This window comes from Pelophylax lessonae (assembly GCF_965119305.1).
Source record: "Pelophylax lessonae genome assembly, chromosome: 12".
In the NCBI taxonomy this organism is placed as follows: Eukaryota; Metazoa; Chordata; class Amphibia; order Anura; family Ranidae; genus Pelophylax; species Pelophylax lessonae.
In genome coordinates, this window is record NC_138779.1 from 156,175,585 (window position 1) to 156,196,341 (window position 20,757).

Consider the following 20,757-nt stretch of genomic DNA (forward strand, 5'->3'; position numbering starts at 1 on the left):
CTGAGCGTTGCCCAGGCAGCAGGCAAGTGAAGATGCAACAGAGTTTATAAGAGACAGCAGTGTGCACATGTCCAAGATGGCTGCCAACAGGAAGGCAAGGTAAGACCTTGACAGTATCCTCCCCTCAACAGCCCCTCCTCCGCAGCAAAAAGAACAAAAAAAGGTTTCTGAGGAAAGCGAGCATGGAAAGCGTGGAGAAGGGCAGGAGCATGACCATCAGTGGAGGGAACCCAGGAGCGCTCCTCAATACCGTAACCTATCCAGTGCACCGGGTATTGAACCTGACCTCAGAACAGATGAGTATCCAAGATGCTGCTAATCTCATTCTCCTCATGATTGCCCACAGGAATGGGATGAGGGCGAGGAAGTGAAGAAGTATAGTGATTGCAAACCAGTGGCTTCAAGAGGGACACGTGAAAGACATTGGAGATACGCATGCCAGGAGGAAGATCAAGGGCATAGGCCACCGGGTTAACCTTAGAGAGGATGCAAAAAGTCCCAAAAAAAATGGGGTGCCAGTTTAGGAGTGGGCACCCTGAGGTTGAGATTACGGGTTGACAACCACCCCCTCTCCCTGACCTGGTATGAAGGAGCAGATAAAATCTCCGGGCTGCCTGGAGCTGTGCAGAGACCCATGAGGACTCTTGAATCTGCACCCAAGAGGAATGGAGGGCATGAAGATGATCCTCCATAGCTGGAATGTCCTGTGGCGAAAACGACTCGGGCAACACAGCGGGTTGGGACCCATAATTGGCCATAAATGGAGACATTCTGGAAGATGAGTTAATGGCAGAGTTCCTAGCAAACTCTGCCCTGGGTAGCAGATCAACCCAATTGTCCTGATGGTCAGAGATTTACCAGCAGAGAAATTGATCCAGAGCTTGGTTGGAACACTCAGCAGCACCATTGGACTGCGGATGGTAGGCCGAGGAGAAGGACAGTCGAACACCTAACTCGGAGCAAAAGACGCTCCAGAACCTGGAGACAAACTGGCTTCCTAGACACCATGGTCCGAGAAAATCTCCTTTGGCAACCCTTGTAAGTGGAAAACCCCCCTGGGAAACATTGAGGCAAGCTCCTGAGCAGTAGGCAACGGAACACAGTGGCACATTTTGGAGAACAACCATGAGGATAACTGTGTACCCTCGAGACGTGGGAAGTTCCAAAATGAAATCCATGGCCAGGTGATACCAGGGACGCTCCCCATTGGGAATGGAATGCAGTAGGCCCAAGGGAAGGTGCTGTGGAGATTTGTTCTGGGCACAGAAACTAGAAACTGATGGGAAATAGCCCAGAACATCTGGTTCTTACCAGGATGACTGTCAGTCTTGGAATTGTGGTATGTGCGCAACCCCTCAGGTACAAAACATTTTTCAGCAGGTCTCTCTGTGGGGTCAGGTTGGGCAGCCAAGATCTGTTCCCCAAGAGAAGAGGTTAAGTTGGTACAGATGGCAGCCAGGATATGATCCAAAGGTATGACCGGTGTCTGCACGGAGTCCTCCCCGGACAACTCAGAATACTGGCGAGACAAGGCATCAGCTTTAACATTCTTGGAGCCGGGCAAATAGGAGACCACATAGTTAAAACGAGAAAAGAACAAGGCCCATCTGGCCGGACAGGGTGTGAGCCTCTTGGCCTCTGAGAGAGGTCAGATTCTTATGATCAGTGAGAATGAGAACTGGAACCACAGAACCTTCGAGTAAGTGTCTCCACTCCATGAGAGCCAGGATAATGGCCAAGAGCTCTCTGTCTCCAATCTCGTAATTGCATTCAGCTGGAGACAGCTTCTTGGAGTAGAAGACAACAAGGAAGTTAGCGTCCATCTGGTGTCCGACACTGAGAAAGGAGGGCGCCTACTCCCGTCTCAGACGCGTCCACCTCAAGGACAGAAGGGCAAACCAGGATTGGGATGAGACAGAATGGGAGCCGAAGTCGAAAGCAGACTTGAGGGCTTCGAAAGCTTGGATGACAGCAGGCGACCAATTGTGGGAATCACTGCCCTTCTTGGTCAGATCTGAGGTTTGGCCTAAATTTCAGATAGTAGTTAGCAAACCCAAGGAAATGCTGGATGGAACAGAGACCACTAGGGCAAGGCCATTGTAGAATAGCTGAAACATTCTGAGGATCCATGGAGAACCCTTGCAGAATTGATGTTTCCCCAGAAGGTAACCTGAGACAGGTGGAATTCACATTTCTCAAGCTTACATAAAAGCCCATTCTCACATAACCGTTGAGGCACCCAACTGACATCCAGGTAGTGTGATTCAATGGAGTCCGAGTAAATCAAGATGTCGTCCAAATAGACTACCACACATTGCTGCAACATATCACGAAAGACATCATTGATAAACTCCTGGAAGACAGCAGGTGCATTGCACAAGGCAAAGGGAATCACTAGATATTCGTAATGACCGGTTCTGGTATTAAACGCGGTCTTCCAATCATTGCCCTCCTTGATCCTTACAAGGTTATACGCGGACACAAGGGCGCACCGGCTTAGTGCATTATCCTCTATAAAGGTTTTATTGAATAAAAGTTATAAAAGTACTCATACAGAGTCTTGATAAAAGCATGTCAAATGGATACAGTGCCAACCACATCAGAAGCACAAGGTATAGGGTCCTCTCAAGCTAGGTAGCTTGAGAGGACCCTATACCTTGTGGTTGCTGTCTCTTATTTTTATACCTTTTATTCAATAAAACCTTTATAGAGGATAATGCACTAGGCCAGTGCGCCCTTATGTTTGTTTGTTTTTTGATTTTAGTGGTCTCAGACTACCCTGGTCTTGAAAAGGGGCTGCAAGGCCGAAGTATCCAAGCAAAGCCAAGTAGAAAGTCTTCGGTAGCCGCATGAGTGTGGTTGGATGTGGTTAGAAGATTACCTCTCAGAGCGTAGGAGATAGGTGTTTTGCACCAAATTTTTTGTAAGGCTATACGCGGCCATTAGGTCAAGCTTGGTAAAGACCGTTGCTCCCTTGAGCAATTCAACAAATTGGTCAAACAATTCAGTATTCAATGGAATCGGTATGCATTCCTGACCGTGATGCGATTTAGACCCTTATAATCAATGCAAGGTCTCATCTCGCCCCCCTTCTTCTTTACGAAAAAAAACATCACCCGCTGGAGAAGTAGACTTGCGAATGTGCCCCCGGGCAAGGGCATATGCCACATACTCCTCCATAGACTTATTCTCCGCAACCAAGAAAGGATAAACCCTGCCACGAGGGGGAATGGCAACAGATTGCAAGTCTATGGCACAATTGTACGGACGATGTGGAGGAAGACCAGCGTGCACCTTGTCAAATACATCTTGATACTCATGATATTCAGTAGGCAACACTGAATCCGAGGAAGTACAAAGTACCTTAACAGGCACACTAATACAAACAGCGCCACATTGTGGAGACCGAGAGGATCTCGACCGACTGCCAATCAAAGGTTGGATTGTGTTTCTGAAGCCAAGGGTATCCCAAAACAACAGAGTAGTATGGGGACGATATAACCTGGAAACAGGTTGACTCTCTGTGAACAGCCCTTATCGCCATGTCAACTGCTGCTCAGGAGAGAACAACTGTGATTAGCAATTTATCTTTTCGGGAAATCGGGGGTGAGGAAATTCCATCTAAGATCTGTCCCCGACAGGACTTTAGGTGCAAGCGTTTTCCCGGTAGGACAAGATTTCACGTAATGCCCACCAAGGCCACAATACAGGCACCGGCCCTTCCTCCTAAAGGCCTGTTGAGCTTCCGAAAGGCAGGTGAACCCCAGCTGCATGGGTTCACAGCCAGACGCACCATCCCCAGGAGGAGCCAATCTGTAGGAGGCCTCCGCAGGGACTCCTTAAACGATGGTCTCTCCCTGAGCCCCATAGTTCCTGTGCAGTCCTTGGGGGCTAGAAACCATTCTGCTGACTTAATGTATGTACCATCTCTATACAAAATGTAATCTGGGTTTGACATATTTTCTTTTTTAATACCACATTGTATACCTTTTTGTTTGTGCCAAGCAAGGGGATGTTCCCAAATGTCTTTTGTTATATTTAGCATAAGGTGTATGTTTAAAATAGTAAAACATTCGAGGCATTTCTAGACACACTGGTTTTTGGGCAGCCTTGTATTGTTTAAGAAGGTAAATTGGTTTAACATCTGGGGCCCTAGCAAGGCCAATTTTTGGCCTGGCTCATAAAGATACAGTTTTCCATGTGGTTAAATTATTGGCTATTAGGTGTAATACCTTTTTGAACTGTCTGGTTTATGTGAACAGATCCAGCAATTACTCAAGTTACCCCACCATGTGCTATTTGTACAGGTGGTTTTCTTCTATAGCCTTGACTACTAGGATCAAGCAAAGGCATAACAGCAGTTTACTCATCTTTTAAGAGAGGCTGTACTTTCTTTCAATGGCTGGCATGCATCCACATTATTTTTCATCCCAAATTTATAGCTGTGGCAGTTGTCAGGAGCACTTGGTAGGATCCTTTAAACGTTGGTAGCAAGGGTACTTTCACGTGTTCTTTCACTAGGATCCAATCACATGGCTGTAAGTCATGTGTTCCAGTTACTTGATCTGGAATAGAATCAAGAACAAGCTTGTGCATCGTAGTTAGTTACTTGTACAAGGCAATTACATAAGCAGCAAGATCGTTTTACATTACAGCAGTCTGATGTGGAAAATAAAATCCTGTCTTAGGTGGGCCCCCAAAAAAAATCTCATAAGGGCTCAAATTCTCTGACTTATTGATAGGGGCATTCCTGAGGTAATAGTTCTGGACAGTTTTCTTTACTGATCCTTCCTCTCTTTCCTGCATTAGTTTAGCTAATCTGTTCTTAATAATTCCATTATATTTTTTCACCTTTCCTGAACTCTGAGGATGATAAGTTTTGTGAAAGGCCTGCCCAATTCCCAAGTCTTTGCATATAATTTGAATGATCTGTCCAGTGAAATGTGTTCCATGGTCGCTCTCTATGTTTTCAGGGACTCCAAAATGGCATATTACTTCAGAAAGGAGCTTCTTTGCTGTCTTGGCATTTGCTTTAGTTACTGGCCAGGCTTCCACCCATCCTGAAAACATGTCCACACACACCAAAACATATTGGTATTGGCCTGATTTATGTAAATGGATGTAGTCAAACTGAAGTCCTTGAAAAGGGAATAGTGGCTTGACCAAATGTCTTTGTGTCACACTAGTTGGCTTTCTTTTTTTAGCACAAATGATGCATCCCTCAAGAAAGTTGTGACATGCATCCCTGGAGTATTGAATAAACCATCCAGCCTACTTAATGTTTCTCTCCATTGCTTTAGGGCCTACATGACCTGGTCCATGGGCTATTTGCATGATCATTTCCTCAGTTTGGGTTGGGACACATATTTAATTTTCCTCTTACAAGAGTCCATCTTGGTCTTTCCTTGCTTCATCCCCTTTCCATGATTTCATACAAGTTATCGGGTAAATATTCTTGTAGTTTCCTGATCAGTTCTCTCGCCTTCTGTACTCATTCTCTACTTTCCTCCTATCTTTTATGAGCTTCCTCCTCTTCTTCTTCTTTTGAAAAATCATTTATTTCTCCATTTGTGTTTCAGCAGTCTTCCTGGCAGTATAATCAGCCAACTGGTTTCCTTTTTCTTCCATGTTTTGTCCACCAGTATGTGCCTTGACCTTCAGGATAGCAACTTTCTTTGGGAGGTTGACTGCTTTAAAAAGCTCTTGAACATATTTCCAGTTTTGAATTGGTTCTCCTGCAGCAGTTGTGAATCCTCTCCTCTTCCATGTGGGTCCATAGTCGTGAACTACACCTAGAGCATACCTGCTATCGGTATAGATGTTAGCTGATTGATCCTTTGCGGTCTCTCAAGCCCTGGTGAGTGCTACCAATTCAGCAACCTGCGCCAAAAGTGTTGAAGTGAGTAATTGGGTCTCAACCACTTCCTCTAGTGTTGTCACAGCATATGCCATTCTTGGTACTCAATCTACAAACAGGATCAGATCAGGATTTTCAAGAGGAGTGTCCTTTACTGGGGAGATTTGCTGCATTTCTTTTTTCATAAGTTCCAAGCAATTGTGATCACCCTCCTCTTAAATGTCTTCTTCCCTCTCTGGGAGAAAGCTGGCAGGGTTGATTTGTAGTACATCTTCTCACTACTATCTCTTCTGATTCATGCAGGATTGCTTCATATTTGCTCAGCCTTGCTGATGACAAATGTTTTGTCTTTGCTCTTTTTAGGATTTCATTTGCTGCATTTGTTGTGTAGACTGTCAGAGGCTGATTCATCCTTACAATGGCAACCTTCTCAACTAGTAATGCAGCAGCTACAACTGTTCTTACACAGGTTGGTGTTCCTTGAAGGATTGGGTCCAGTTGTATGCTTTCATAGGCGGCTATGTGTGTTTCTGATGGTGACCTCTGAGAAAGGACTCCATTGCCTGTGGCTCCCTTGACAGAACAATAAAATTGGAAGGGCTTGTTTTGGTCAGGCAATTATACAGCAGGCACAATCTGGATATCTGCATTTAACTGGTTAAAGGCATCATCCAATTCCAGTCAAATCAGTTTACCATTATGTTTAAAAAAAAAAAATATATATATATATATATATATAAAAATTACAGGCTCAAAGTCTCATATAGCTTCCCTGTATGGAGGTCCTTGTTTTGTGACATTAGGCTCAGGGTGTGCCTGATAACTTGGAGGAGGATAATGTAGACCTGGGTGAAAGGGTGCTGTAGGAGACATGGATACTGAGGGGTGGACTGGGAATGAACTTTTAGATGAAAGAGGGGTCTTTATCTCATTTTGGCTATCGTCACTGTCCTCGTCCTCGCTAGCCCCATTCTCTGCTTTAACTTTGTCATTCTCTGCTTTTTTCTTTTTCTTTTTGCTCCTTTTACTCTGCCTATAACTTACATTGTCTAAATCTTTCTTACTGGGCCCATCAGAAATATGTGTTAGAAAACTCTTAACAGGTTCATAACTAGTCAAAATTCCATCACGTTTCATACTTTCAAAAACCCAAAATTGTACACATTTAATGCCCTTATCCAACTCTGTCAATCTGCTAGGATAATTAACCTACACAGAGATCCAAATTGCTTCATCATAAACTCCTTCTTTTGGGATTGGATCTGGTCTGTTTTTAGTCCAACCTATAATAATCTTGGGGTCATTCCTTAACCACTGTCCGTATCTAAACGTCATTTCTGCCAAAGGACTCAATTTACTTGGGTTTGGCGCTGTCTCATTTCTAGAGTCCTTCCCTTTGAGTCTCTACTACAATTTGGGTCGTCACCTAAATTGCTTCTCCAGGCCACACACAGTAGCCGTAAAATGGCACTTTATCACACTTGCCACATAGGCTTACACTTGCCACACAGGCTCTTTATACCACTACAGTCCTCTGGTCAAACCTTTTCTCTGGGCTCTGTGGGAGACAAACCATCACTTCCAGGACTCCATGTTCTTCATGCTGAAAATAATCCTTAATGATATTGGCCGTATGTTTGGGTAGTTGTTCTGCTGTAGAATAAAATTGGAGCTAATCGCACGCCTCTCTGATGCTAAAGAATGATTGTATCTGCCTGTATTTCTCAGCGTTGAGGACATCGCTGATGGGACAACGTTGAGCACACAGTGGTCAGCCAAGGATCCTTAATTTAATTGTAAAGTCTCATTAAAAAAAAAAATATATATATAACTAACATGTTATACTTACCTCTCCTAGCCCCTCCCTCCTGTCGAGTGCCCCCCCCAAAGCAAACAGCTTGCTATGGGGGCACCCTAGCCGAGCTGCAGCTCCAAGTGTCCATTTTAGCCCACCCCCTCTCTCTCCCCTGATTGGCTAACTGACTTTGATTGACAGCCACAGGAGCCAATAGCTCCGCGGCTGTCTCAACCAATCAGGATGGAGAGTCCCGGATGGCTGAGGGACATCGCTGGACAGAGATGGGGCTCAGGTAATGATTAAGGGGTGCTGAGGCGGCTGCTACACCCAGAAGGTTTTTTTTTTTTCTGAATGCATTCAGATAAAAAAACCTTCTGACTTTACAACTCCTTTATGCGGCAGATGAATGGTGAGTTGAGCTGGGTATTTTCTTTTGGTTTTGTTTAGAAGATGAAAGACACATAATTACATAGCTAGTCTGTTTAAAAAAAGACACAAGTCCACCAGTTCAATCAATAAAAGGAAACAGAAAATATGCAACCCTATATATACAATCCTATACCCATAGTTGATCCAGAGGATGGAAAAAACCCCATAAAGCATGATCGAATTTGCTCAAGCAGGGGGAAAAATCCCTTCCTGATCCCCCAACAGGCAATCAAATGTTCCCTGGATCAATTTTACCCATAAATATAAGCATCTAGTTATATTATGTGTATCTAGCAAATAATCCAATCCTTTCTTAACCACTTCTGGACTGGAAGGTTTTACCCCCCTTACTGACCAGGACATTTTTTTGCAATATGGCACTGTGTTATTTTAACTAACAATTGCGCAGTCGTGCGACACTGTACTCAAAAAAATGTATTTCCTTTTTTCCCACAAATAGAACTTTCTTTTGGTGGTATTTGATCACATCTGCAGTTTTTATTTTTTGCGCTAAAAACAAAAAAAGAGCTACAATGTAAAAAAAAAAGAAAAAAAAAATATATGTATATATATATATATATATATATATATATATATATATATATATATATATATATATATATATATATATATTTTTTTTTTTTTTACTTTCTGCTATAAAACACAGTCAATAAAAAAAAATTAAAATGTTTTTTTCCCATCAATTTAGGCCAATATTTATTCTGCTACATATTTTTGGTAAAAAAAATCCCAGCAGTGACATTACTCCAGTCAATGTTTGGGTAGTTAAAATCCCCCATTATTATCACTGTCTCAACCCTTTCTATCTGTGCCAGGAGCTGAGTCTCCACCTCCTCATCAATACTGGAGGTCTATAACAGACTCCAATCATAATCTTTGTATTACGCACACCCATGTACATTTCTCATCACACTCTCCATCAACTAGGTCCTTTTTCCCACTCACTTTGAGATCACTTCTCCAATAGAGACAAGCACCACCACCCCTCCGTTTTACCCTGTCTTTCCGAAAGAGAGCATAGCCAGGAATATTAATAGCCCAGTTATGTGAAAAATGAAGCCAAGATTCAGCAATACTAATAAACAATAGTTCTCCTCGTGCACCAGAGCTTCCAATTCCCCTATTTTGCTTGGCAGACTTCTGGCATTGGTGAACAAACACTTTAATTCATATTTTGCACACTTATTTCGCATATTTTTTGTTTTGGTACAAAAAGCACCATTTCCAGTGGTTGTTTGTAACATGGGAACCTTCTCATCCTCTGCCATAACTATCCCCCATCTTTCCCCATACCATCCACAAATAGGGGCTGACCCCTGTCTGACATGTCTGCCCCATTATAATTTAGTTCACCCCCCTCAATCCTAGTTTAAAAACTCCTCCAGTCTTCCCATAAACCTCTCCCCTAGCTCAAAAGACCCCTTCCATTTAGGTGCAAACCATCTTTAGCATATAGATTGCACCCCAATGAAAAGTGAGCCCAGTGCTTTAAAAACCCAAATCCCTCCTTCTTACACCAGGTCTTTAGCCATGCATTCATCTCTCTAATCTCCCCCTGCCTTTCCTGTGTTGCGCACGGCACAGGCAATATTTCAGAGAATATCACCTTGGAGGTCCTTCCCTTTAACTTGCAGCCTAGTTCATTGAATTGGTTCTTAAGGAGCCTCCACCTTCCATATATCCTGTCATTGGTTCCAATGTGGACCAAGACAGCTGAGTCATGCCCAGCCCCTCCCAGTAATTTCTCAACCCGGTCTACCACATGCCAAACCCTGGCACCAGGGAGACAGCAAACCATTCGGTTGAGGTGATCCTGGCGACAAATTATTCTATCAGTCCTTCTGATTATAGAATTCCCAATTACCACCAACTGTCTAGCCCTACCTATAGTCCCCTCACCACCTCTACTAGACGGACTGCTCTCCCGGCTGTTAGGGATAGCAGTGACATATAGGGCTGCCACCTCTGAGCTTGCCACCCCCACATCTTCACCCAACATGGCAAATCTGTTAGGGTGCTCAAACCCAGGGCTGGCCTTCCTTTTTCTGTGAGCCCCTACCACTGCCTCTGACTGTATTAACCCATATTCCGACCAGATAATCCTGACTTACCCTTCCACCCTCCCCATTGCCCCACTAGCCACCTGCTCAGCGAGCAGAGGACCCCTTTCAAGGTTGTCAGTTCTGCCCAGTGTTACAATTTTCTCCTCCAGATGTTTAATGTGAGCTTCCAGAAGGACAACCCACTCACATCTGTTGCAGTGGTATCCATCCTGGAGCGGTTGCTCTGTTATTGTATACATGCGGCACACTGTGCACTGCACAAAACCTTCAATCTTGCTAGCACACATTTTCCCAGTTACAACAATAATAAAACTAATAGGAAATTTCATATGTTACTTACTGGTCCCGAAGACTCCTGTTATAATCTCCTGTTTTAAACTCTGGTTTTTAACTCACCATTTAGTCAAGGTCCACTTGGACAGAGATCCAGCATGCAAAAAGGTGGCAAGCTTCAGAAAGGAGTCCTGCAGAAATTTAAATAGGACCTGAAACACCTGTGACCAATTCAATCCTATTAATTAGTAGTCTGAAGGAAGGAAAGAAAGAAAAAAAAGGCTATTTAAAAAGTGACAGAAAAGAGTAAAAAAAGGTAAAAAAAGGGGAGAAAACTGCAAGGAAAGAGCCCCTAAAAATGCAAACAACAGTCACCAGCAGTCAAAAGCAAAGCTGTTTATCACTCTCCATTCAAATTTCCCACTCTTCAACCTCCAAACAGCAAATCTGGCAAGCTCAGAAAGGAGTCCTGCAGACATTTAAATAGGACCCGAAGCACCTGTGACCAATTACCAATCCCCTTAATTAGTAGTCTAAAGGAAGGGAAAAAAAAAAAAGGCTATTTAAAAAGTGACAAAAAAAAAAAAAACTGCAAGGAAAGAGCCCCTAAAAATGCAAACAGTCACCAGCAGTGAAAAGCTGGTATCACTCTCCACTCAAATTTTCTCCTCTTCAGCCTCCAAACAGCAAATCTGGCACACGCTTTAAAAAAAATTATCATTTCATTTTTAGATTATTGAATAAATCCCCCAGAGGACCAAGTGCATGTGGTACTTGGTCACGTTCTGTTTCTTAGCACCCTGGTGTATTAAAAATTTCTGTTTGTGCTGCGCTGTAGTCTATCCAAGGCTTAAGTCCAATTTATGGACCTTCCTATGGGTAGCTACAGCACAGCACTGTAGTCCCCACCACTTCTACCTCTCATGCTGTTTACCGCACAGGGCTCTGAAGGAACAGCACAGGTGGCCGTTCCTTTAGAGCGCATGTGCCAGTGATGTCACTGGCTGCATATACAGTAAATTCTCAAACGGTGCCCATTTAGAAGATATTTACACTACCTACAGGTAAGCCTTATTGTAGGCTTACCTATAGGTAAAAATTAGTAATGGAAGTTTACCTCCTTTTTAAAGAGCAATAAGAAAGTGAGTTTGAGAGATATTACTTATGTGAACTGTGATAGTGCAGAGTCATTATGGCTGAAGCTCAATAAGAGGGCAGTATTTTATTTATTTACAGGTACTTACTGTATATAGCGCCTTCAATTTATGCGGCGCTTTACATATATATTGTATATTCACATCAGTACCTGCCCTCAAGGGGCTTACAATCTAAGGTACCTAACTCACAATTATACATACACATACTAGGGCCAATTTAGACAGGAGCCAATTTACCTACCAGCTTGTCTTTGAAGGGTGGGAGGAAACCAGAGTACCCGGAGGAAAACGTGAGAGGGAGAGCATGCAAACTCCAGGCAGGTAGTGCCAGGCGGATGTGCTAACCACTTAGCCACTGTGCTGCCTAGTATATAGTAAATTACTTGTGGGAGTAGGTTATACTGTACGCCCCCTAACAAAAGATGATGTGGACTCTTAGCTACATGCACAATATTAAATGGATGGGAATATAGGCAATTTTAAATATACTAAAATGTCAACAAAGATTTGCCATTTTTTAAACATGCTGCAGGACAAATTCATTGAGCAGATGGTGGAAGCCCAAACAAAGAAAAATGCTCTATTGAATCTATTCATTTCAGACAACATGGAGCTTATTACAGATGTGCAAGTTAGAGATAATTTAGGTAACAGTGATCATGGTGTAATCACTTTTGTATAAATAAAATGTAAGAAAGCATGATGGTATCACAAGAACTCTAAATTTAAAAAAAGCTAAATTCAATAAGCTGCGATCATTACTGCACCGCACTCAATGGGACCAAATATGTGCAACAAAGAGCACACAAGGCAAGTAGGAGTGTTTTAACCACCTCAATGCTGGGCACATTTACCCCCTTCCTGCCCATACCAAATTTCAGCTTTCAGTGCTTTTTCGAATGACAATTACTCAGTCATTCCTGCCCATACCAAATTTCAGCTTTCAGTGCTTTTTCGAATGACAATTACTCAGTCATGCTACATTGTACCCAAATTACATTTTTATACGTTTTTTTCACACAAATAGAGCTTTCTTTTGGTGGTATTCATTCACCACTTTTTTTTTTTTAAATAAACGAAAATAAGAGTAAAAACTAAAAATTATTTTTAAAAAATATCCAATGAAATAATATTTTGTCCTAACTTTAGGCTAGAATGTATTCTGCTACATTTCTCATGGATCAATCCCGATGTACTGACTGCCTGTCTAATTTCATGAGTCCCTAAAATGTCTGAACAGTACAAATATCTCCCAAATGACCCCTTTTTGGAAAAGACAGTCCAAGGTATTTAGGAAGAGGCATAGTGAGTTTTTAAAAACCTTTTCCTCAGCCATTTTTTTCCCCACAAATATTTGGAAAATGAAGACATTTCTTTTTTTCCTCAAAATTATCATATTGCCAAGTTATTTCTCACATACTGCATAAGCCTTCTTGCAATTATACTCCTAAATACATTCTTCTAATCCTTCTGAGTATGGTGATACTTTTACACAGCTTAGCCATATACAGAGATCCAACATCCAAGTAGCACCTTCAGGCGTTCTTTGAAGGCCCTTGAGCACCAGGACAATAGAATTAACTACAAAATGACCCAATTTTGTAAAGCAAACACTCCAATGTATATTCTATGAGACATAATGAGTCTTTAGAACATGTAAATTTTTTTTCCCACAAGATTTTGTAAAATGTAAAATGTGGAAAGAAAATGAAAACTTATTATTTTTGTTTAAACAAAGTTGTCAATGTATAAGATATTTCTAATACACAGCATGTACATGCCAAGAAATACATTCTGCTCCTCGTTCGGAGTATGACGAAACCACATGTGTGAGTCTGTTTCACAGCCTGGCCACATACAGAGGCTCAATATCCAAGGAACATCTTCAGGCTTCTAACACAGAGCATGTACATACCAAGAATTACACCCCAAAATGCATTCTGCTGAGCAATGGGTAAACAAAAGATTACCTGTGGTTTTAGTAGCGTAGTTGACATTGGTCCAGGCAACAGGCAGGGATGTGGTTAGTGACAGGAATCGTCCAAGCAGCAGGCAGGAACACTGTCCATTGTCAGCAGGCAGAGATATTGCCAGCACAGCCAAAGCATTGGTCCAGGCAGCAGAAAAAGATGTGGTCAGCAACAAATTTAAATTGTCCAGGCAGCAGGCAGAGACACAGTTGGCACAGCCAAAGTATTGGTCCTGGCAGTAGGCAGGAACATGGTCCATAAGCAGGCAGAATAGGTAGCACGCAGAGGCATGGTCAGGGTCAGATGGCAGCAGGCAGAAACATCAGACTTAGGGATTCAGTCAGGCAAGCCCTGGGCACAGGGGTAGAGGCTTATTCCCACACAAATGTCTTCAAAGCCTCCGGGTCTGCAGACCCTAATCCAAGAATTACAAAACCCAGGGAAAGCCAAAAACTGAGTTTTCTCCACTGTCTTGAATCCCACTAATACAGTGTTACATAGTTACATAGTTACATAGTTAGTGAGGTTGAAAAAAGACATCAGTCCATCAAGTTCAACCTATGATGTGTGTGTGTGTGTGTGTGTCTACTGTTAACCACACATTGTATACCCCTGTATGTTGTGGTCTTTAAGGTGCCCATCTAATAGTTTTTTGAAACTATCAATGCTCCCTGCTGATACGACTGTTTGCGGAAGAGAATTCCACATCCTTACTGCTCTTACAGTGAAGAACCCCCTGCATATTTTAAGGTTAAACCGCCTTTCCTCTAGTTTTAGTGAGTGGCCACACGTCTTATTGTATTTCCTTTCTCTGAATAGGTTTTTCCATATGCTAGGGTTTCCAGTACAATATTTGTACATTGATATCCCCCCTCAATTGTCTCTTCTCCAGAGAGAATAAGTTCAGTGCTTGTAGTCTTTCTTCATAGCTGATGTCCTCCATTCCCCTAATTATTTTTGTTGCCCTTCTCTGGACTTTCTCCAGTTCCAGCACATCCTTCCTGAGGACCGGTGCCCAGAACTGGACAGCATACTCCAGCTGTGGCCGGACCAGAGTCTTGTAGAGTGGAAGAATAATCTCTTTATTTCTGGAGTGAATCCCCTTTTTTATACATCCCAGTATTCTGTTGGCTTTGCTTGCAGCGGCTTGGCATTGCATGCCACTGCCAAGCCTGTTGTCTACCAGTACCCCCAGGTCCTTTTCCATCCTAGACTCACCCAGAGGTCCCCCCCCCCCCAGTGAGTAGCTTGCTTTCTGGTTTCTGGCACCCAGGTGCATTACTTTACATTTTTCAACATTGAACCTCATCTGCCATGTAGTTGCCCACCCCATTATTTTGTTCAGGCCTGCTTGTAAGGTTTCCACATCCTGCCCAGAAGATATTGGCATGCTTAGTTTAGTATCATGCTCTAATACTGAGATTTTGCTCGATATCCCCTCCTCTAGATCATTTATGAATAAAATAAACAGGATTGGCCCCAGGACAGAACCCTGGGGGACCCCGCTTTCCACACCCGCCCAATCTGAGTACTCCCCATTAATCACCACCCTTTGCAACCTCCCCTGGAGCCAGTTCTCTATCCAGGTACTTACCTTATGGTCCATACCTACCTTCCTTAGTTTGAACAGTAAGCGTTTGTGGGGAACGGTGTCAAAGGCCTTTGCGAAGTCCAGGTACACCACATCCACAGGCTTACCTTTATCTAGGTGGCAGCTCACTTCATCATAGAAGGTTAATAGATTGGTTGGGCAAGAACAATTTTTCATGAATCCATGCTGATTACTACTAATAATACCGTTTTCATTACTAAAGTCTTGTATATGGTCCCTTAACATCCCCTCCAAAATCTTGCAGACTACTGATGTTAGGCTGACCGGCCTATAGTTACCCAGGATATATCTCGGCCCCTTTTTAAATATTGGTACCACGTTGGCTTTTTTCCAATCAGCTGGCACCATACCCGTCTGTAAACTATCCTTAAAGATCAAGAATAATGGTCTGGCAATCACCTGGCTGAGCTCTTTAAGAACCCTCGGGTGCAAGCCATCCGGTCCCGGTGATTTATTTATGTTAAGTTTCTCTAGTTTAGTTCTAAGTCTATCTTCTGTTAGCCATGGCGGTATTTCCTGAGGTGTGTTGTTTAGTTTGGCCGTACAAGCTGGGTTAGTGTAGCCCCCCGATTCTTTTGTGAAGACTGAAGAGAAGAATTTATTTAACACTACCGCCTTTTCCCTGTCCTCTGTGGCCAAAACTCCCTTATCGTCTTTTATGGGGCCAATGTGTTCTGGCCTCGCTTTCTTACTGTTTATATACTTAAAGAATTTCTTGGGGTTCTTTTTACTCTCTTCCGCTATATGTCTCTCGTGTTCTATTTTAGCCACCCTGATTTCGTCTTTACATTTCTTATTACACTCTTTGTAATGCTTGAATGCTGCCAATGACCCCTCAATCTTGTATTTTTTGAAGGCCTTTCCTTTAGCATTAATATGCATTTTTATGTTGGAGTTTAGCCACCCAGGGTTTAGTTTTGCTCTTTTAAATGTATTTCCCTTTGGAATGCACTGGTCAATCCCTTTGTTAAGTATGCTTTTGAAGCACTCCCATTTTTCCTCTGTGTTCTTTGTTCCCAGGGTTCTATCCCATTTGATATTTTCTAGCAGAGAGTGCAAAGAGTGTTAGGGCAAAAAGATCAGTTCAGGAGGCAGGCAAAAAGTATGGTCAATTAACAGGCCAGGGTCAATTCATGTGGAAGGCAGGAACAGGATTGCTAGTTAAAGCGGCAGGCAAAGGCATCACCAATAAATAGTCATGGGTCAGTTCAGGCGGCAAGCAGAGGCATTGTTGATAAACAGTCAAGGTCCTACAGGGAAATAGCAGATAGCGGACAATGGAAATATATGTTCACTTCACATATACTTCACTGCTAGAGTTGTAATGTGTGATAAATGGGGAAGCACTCTCCAATACAGAGGCCTGGCTGGGAGGAAGATTGGGGACAGTAATATTGGGCGACAAGGCAAATTCCTTTACTGGAACATACACAACATTTTCTTTGGGGTAAGAGGGAGGATATCAGGTAAATGGCTTTCATGGAGTCTGGTCAAAGAATCAGAGTAAATTTGTTCAGGGGCATGGCCATGCAGATAGAGAAGAGCTATAACAATTTCCTATTGGTGTTGCAGGTAGGTTAGGGATCTTTGTGTGCACTTAGAAAATATAACATATGAATTGCACAGGGCTTACTGAAGCAAGTAGATTGTGATCTTTTTATACCAAAACAATGAATTTGTGGTGGCTAGGTAGGGCTGTAACATCTGGTCTCTCGTATCCACACCCTCCCATGAACAGGTTATAGTCGTGTATGCAGTTTGGCTTCTGGACCTTCTCTTGTTTGAAGTTCCACCGAGGTGTCATCATGTATTGAAGAAAGGATATAGACATCTCTTTTATCTCTCTACTTTGGGGCTAGTATCTCTTCATTCCGTAAACTGTCTATTTCTCCCCGTTTTAGCTTTGTGGTGACCAATCTTGTCTTGGGAAGTCCTTGTGGTTGGCCCGTGCTGTCCCACAGGCCACAGTTTGTTTTAGATAAAGAAGGCGGAATATTGGGAGACTTGTGTAGAAATTATCAACGTACAGGCGGTAACCCTTCTTGAACAGAGGTTCTATAGGTTGCCAAACAATTTTGCCACTTGTCCCCATATAGGTAGGGCATACAGCGCGGTCTAGCTGGCTGTCCTTTCCTTCATAAATGATGAAGTTATAGGTATATCCTGTGGCCCTGTCTCATACCTTGTAGAATTTTATCCCATATTTGGGCCATTTACTAAGCAGGTATTGTTTAATGCTAAGCCTTCCAGGGAAGTGGACTAGGGATTCATCCACACAAATATTTTTGTCGGGTGTAAACATTTGCTTGAAGCTACAGCAAAAAAAGTTTATTAGTCGCCAAATTTTTAACAGTTTGTTGTAATCAGGATGATTTCAAGGAGGGCACTGGGTATTATTATTGAAATGTAAAAACCTCATTATCATCTCATGCCGTGTTCTGGGCATAAAAGAAGAATATGTATTAGGGCTGCAACTAACGATTAATGTGTCTGTCGACTAATCTATCGATTATTTTTACGATTAGTCGACTAATCTAACGATTATTTTTATTTTATTTTTTTTGCTTAATTGAGTGTTTTTTTGATTAGCTAATTAATCCTGTAATTAATACAGACTCGTCAGTAAGCCCCCCTCCCAGTACAGACCCCTCAGTAAGTCCCCTCCCAGTACAGACCCCTCAGTAAGCCCCCCTCCCAGTACAGACCCCTCAGTAAGCCCCCTCCCAGTACAGACCCCTCAGTAAGCCCTCCCACCTAGTACAGAGGATGGATGAAAGGATGGAGACACGGATGGATGGATGAAAGGATGGAGACACGGATGAATGAAAGGATGGAGACATGGATGAATGAAAGGATGGAGACACGGATGGATGAAGGAAAGGATGGAGACACTGGTGGATGGATGAAAGGATGGAGACACGGATGGATGGATGAAAGGATGGAGACATGGATGGATGGATGAAAGGATGGAGACACGGATGGATGAAAGGATGGAGACACGGATGGATGAAAGGATGGAGACATGGATGGATGGATGAAAGGATGGAGACACGGATGGATGAAAGGATGGAGACACGGTTGAATGGATGGATAGATGGAGATGTGGTTGGATGGATAGATGGGGACATGGGTGGATGGTTTGAGGAGTTGCTTTGAATATAATTAATGAATTAAATAGCATTTTTTGGTTTGTGACGCTCACATGCAGTAAAGATCCATTGTAAAGTGAACCTGTCACCAGAGAAAAATGGAGGCTGTCAAAGCAACATCACATTCTGCAAATGCTAGTTACTTGGCTGTCATGTTTATCCTCCTGCTTTAATACATGGTATCCTTTATCTGGGACAGGATATACATAGGAAACATATACATCATCTTATCATTGTGACAGCCAGACAACCTGCATCTTCAGGAGTGGATTGGGGATGACAGTCTCCATGCATCTCTATGGATAGGTTTGCTTTAAAGAGACGATAACATTTTGTATATTAAAAAATATATATAATCATGTTGGGGGGACCATGTGACTGAGGGGGGAGGGGGTAGTGCCTACCCTGGAGTTGTGTTTGAAATACTGAAATAACTAGAAATGCGCAGGAAATCCACCATACAGAGTTTATTGACAAGTAATAAAGATCAGTCTCAGGCAATCACTCCCAGCTGAGTCCAATGAGAGATGAAAATGAGGGTCACATGGCGTTCTATTACACTTCATAGAACAAAGACTGCGACTTCTCTGTATGTTAAAGTCACAGTCCGCCCTTATAACAAATGTAAAAAATGTGGCAAAAATCAAAAATAAATAAAAAGGGCATTTTACTAACTTTTGCACCAGCACCTGCAGAGCATTGCAACAACATCACTGCCTCAGTGTGCAGAGCGTCGCTCGCCTCAGGGACGTCATGCCGCTCACAGCGGCTGACGTAGAAGAGCTGGACACTCTGGACTGGAGCGCATCGGGGGCTGGGGCGGGGCAGTGCAGCCTGCAGCGGCCCCAATCAATGCAGCGGCCCAGCCGGCAATGCGAGCAGGGGGTGTGTGACGTCACGCGTGACGCGACGACGCCTTTCACGCACGTCGATTAATTTTTGTAGTCGACGTAGTCGATGAGTCGTGGCAGCCCTAATATGTATATGATACCTAATGGGGGTATAGCCCTCGCGCCACTGGATATGAAAGCCTATCTATTATGTATGTATGTAAAAACACTACATGAGGAAAGCAGACTATGCAAGTAATCCCGATAACAGCACCTACCTACATAGTAGACTTAAGAACAAATCCACCTTCAATCCTAAAAGTGGGTTAAACCACTTTGTGGATACTTTTAAATCCATGCAAGTACAAGATGTAAGACATATGAAGAAAAAATGGAACAAACCCAAGAAGGATATATGGACAGGAATCCAGGAAATAGAAAATAGAAAAAATGTGGTAATTCGTCCACCTGATAAAAAAGGCGTTCTTGATAAGAAAGAATTTAAATATCTCCTACCAGAAGTGCCCAGGCTACCCATCATATACCAGTTACCTAAAATTCATAAGAATGCTGAAGCACCCCCAAGAAGGCCCATCATCAGTGGGATCGGTTCCCTTTTTTCACGAATTGTGGAATACATTGACGTATTCCTACAACCGATGGTACAACAATATCCATCTTACCTACGGGACAGTAACACCTCATCAACTTGCTTGATCCCTTAGAAGTGGAGGAGGATGTAATCCTCGCCACCATCGATGTAGAGTCCCTATACACCAACATTGATCAGGAAGATGCCCTAGAATGGGCACTCAATGAGCAGACCTCTATGGAAGAAGAACAACGTAGTTTCATTTTAAAGTTACTTAAACTGGCCATGGGTGGAAACTACTTTTGGCACCAAGGATCATATTATCGGCAACACAGGGGGTCGCAATGGGAGTTAAGTACGCTCCGAGTGTGGCCAACCGGTTTTTAATCAAATGGTAAAAAGAAGAAATCTTTGGTAAAAGAAGAGAGATCATTTGCATGTATAAAAGATTTATCGACGACATCTTCATCGTCTGGAAAGGATCAGAAGAAACATTAGAAGAATTTTTGAGAGAAATCAATGTTAACATCTATAACATCAAATTCACTGGAAGTTGGGATAAAGATCGGGTACATTTCCTGGACCTCACCGTGTATAAACATCTCCAAAATATGCCCCTTTCTAACCAAAGACACAACAAAACTCCTAGTTCACTCTCTGGTCATCTCGCACCTCGACTACTGCCATTCCCTTCTCGTTGGCTTACCTCTACACAGGCTATCCCCCCTTCAATCCATCATGAATGCTGCCACCAGACTCATCCACCTTACCAATCGCTCAGTGTCCGCTGCTCCCCTCTGTCAAGCCCTCCACTGGCTTCCGCTCACCCAACATATTAAATTCAAAATACTAACAACATCTTACAAAGCCATCCACAGCTTAGCCCCCAGCTACATCACCAGCCTCGTCTCAAAATACCAACCTAATTGCTCTCTTCGTTCCTCTCAAAAACTCCTGCTCTCTAGCTCCCTCGTCACCTCCTCCCATGCTCGCCTCCAGGACTTTT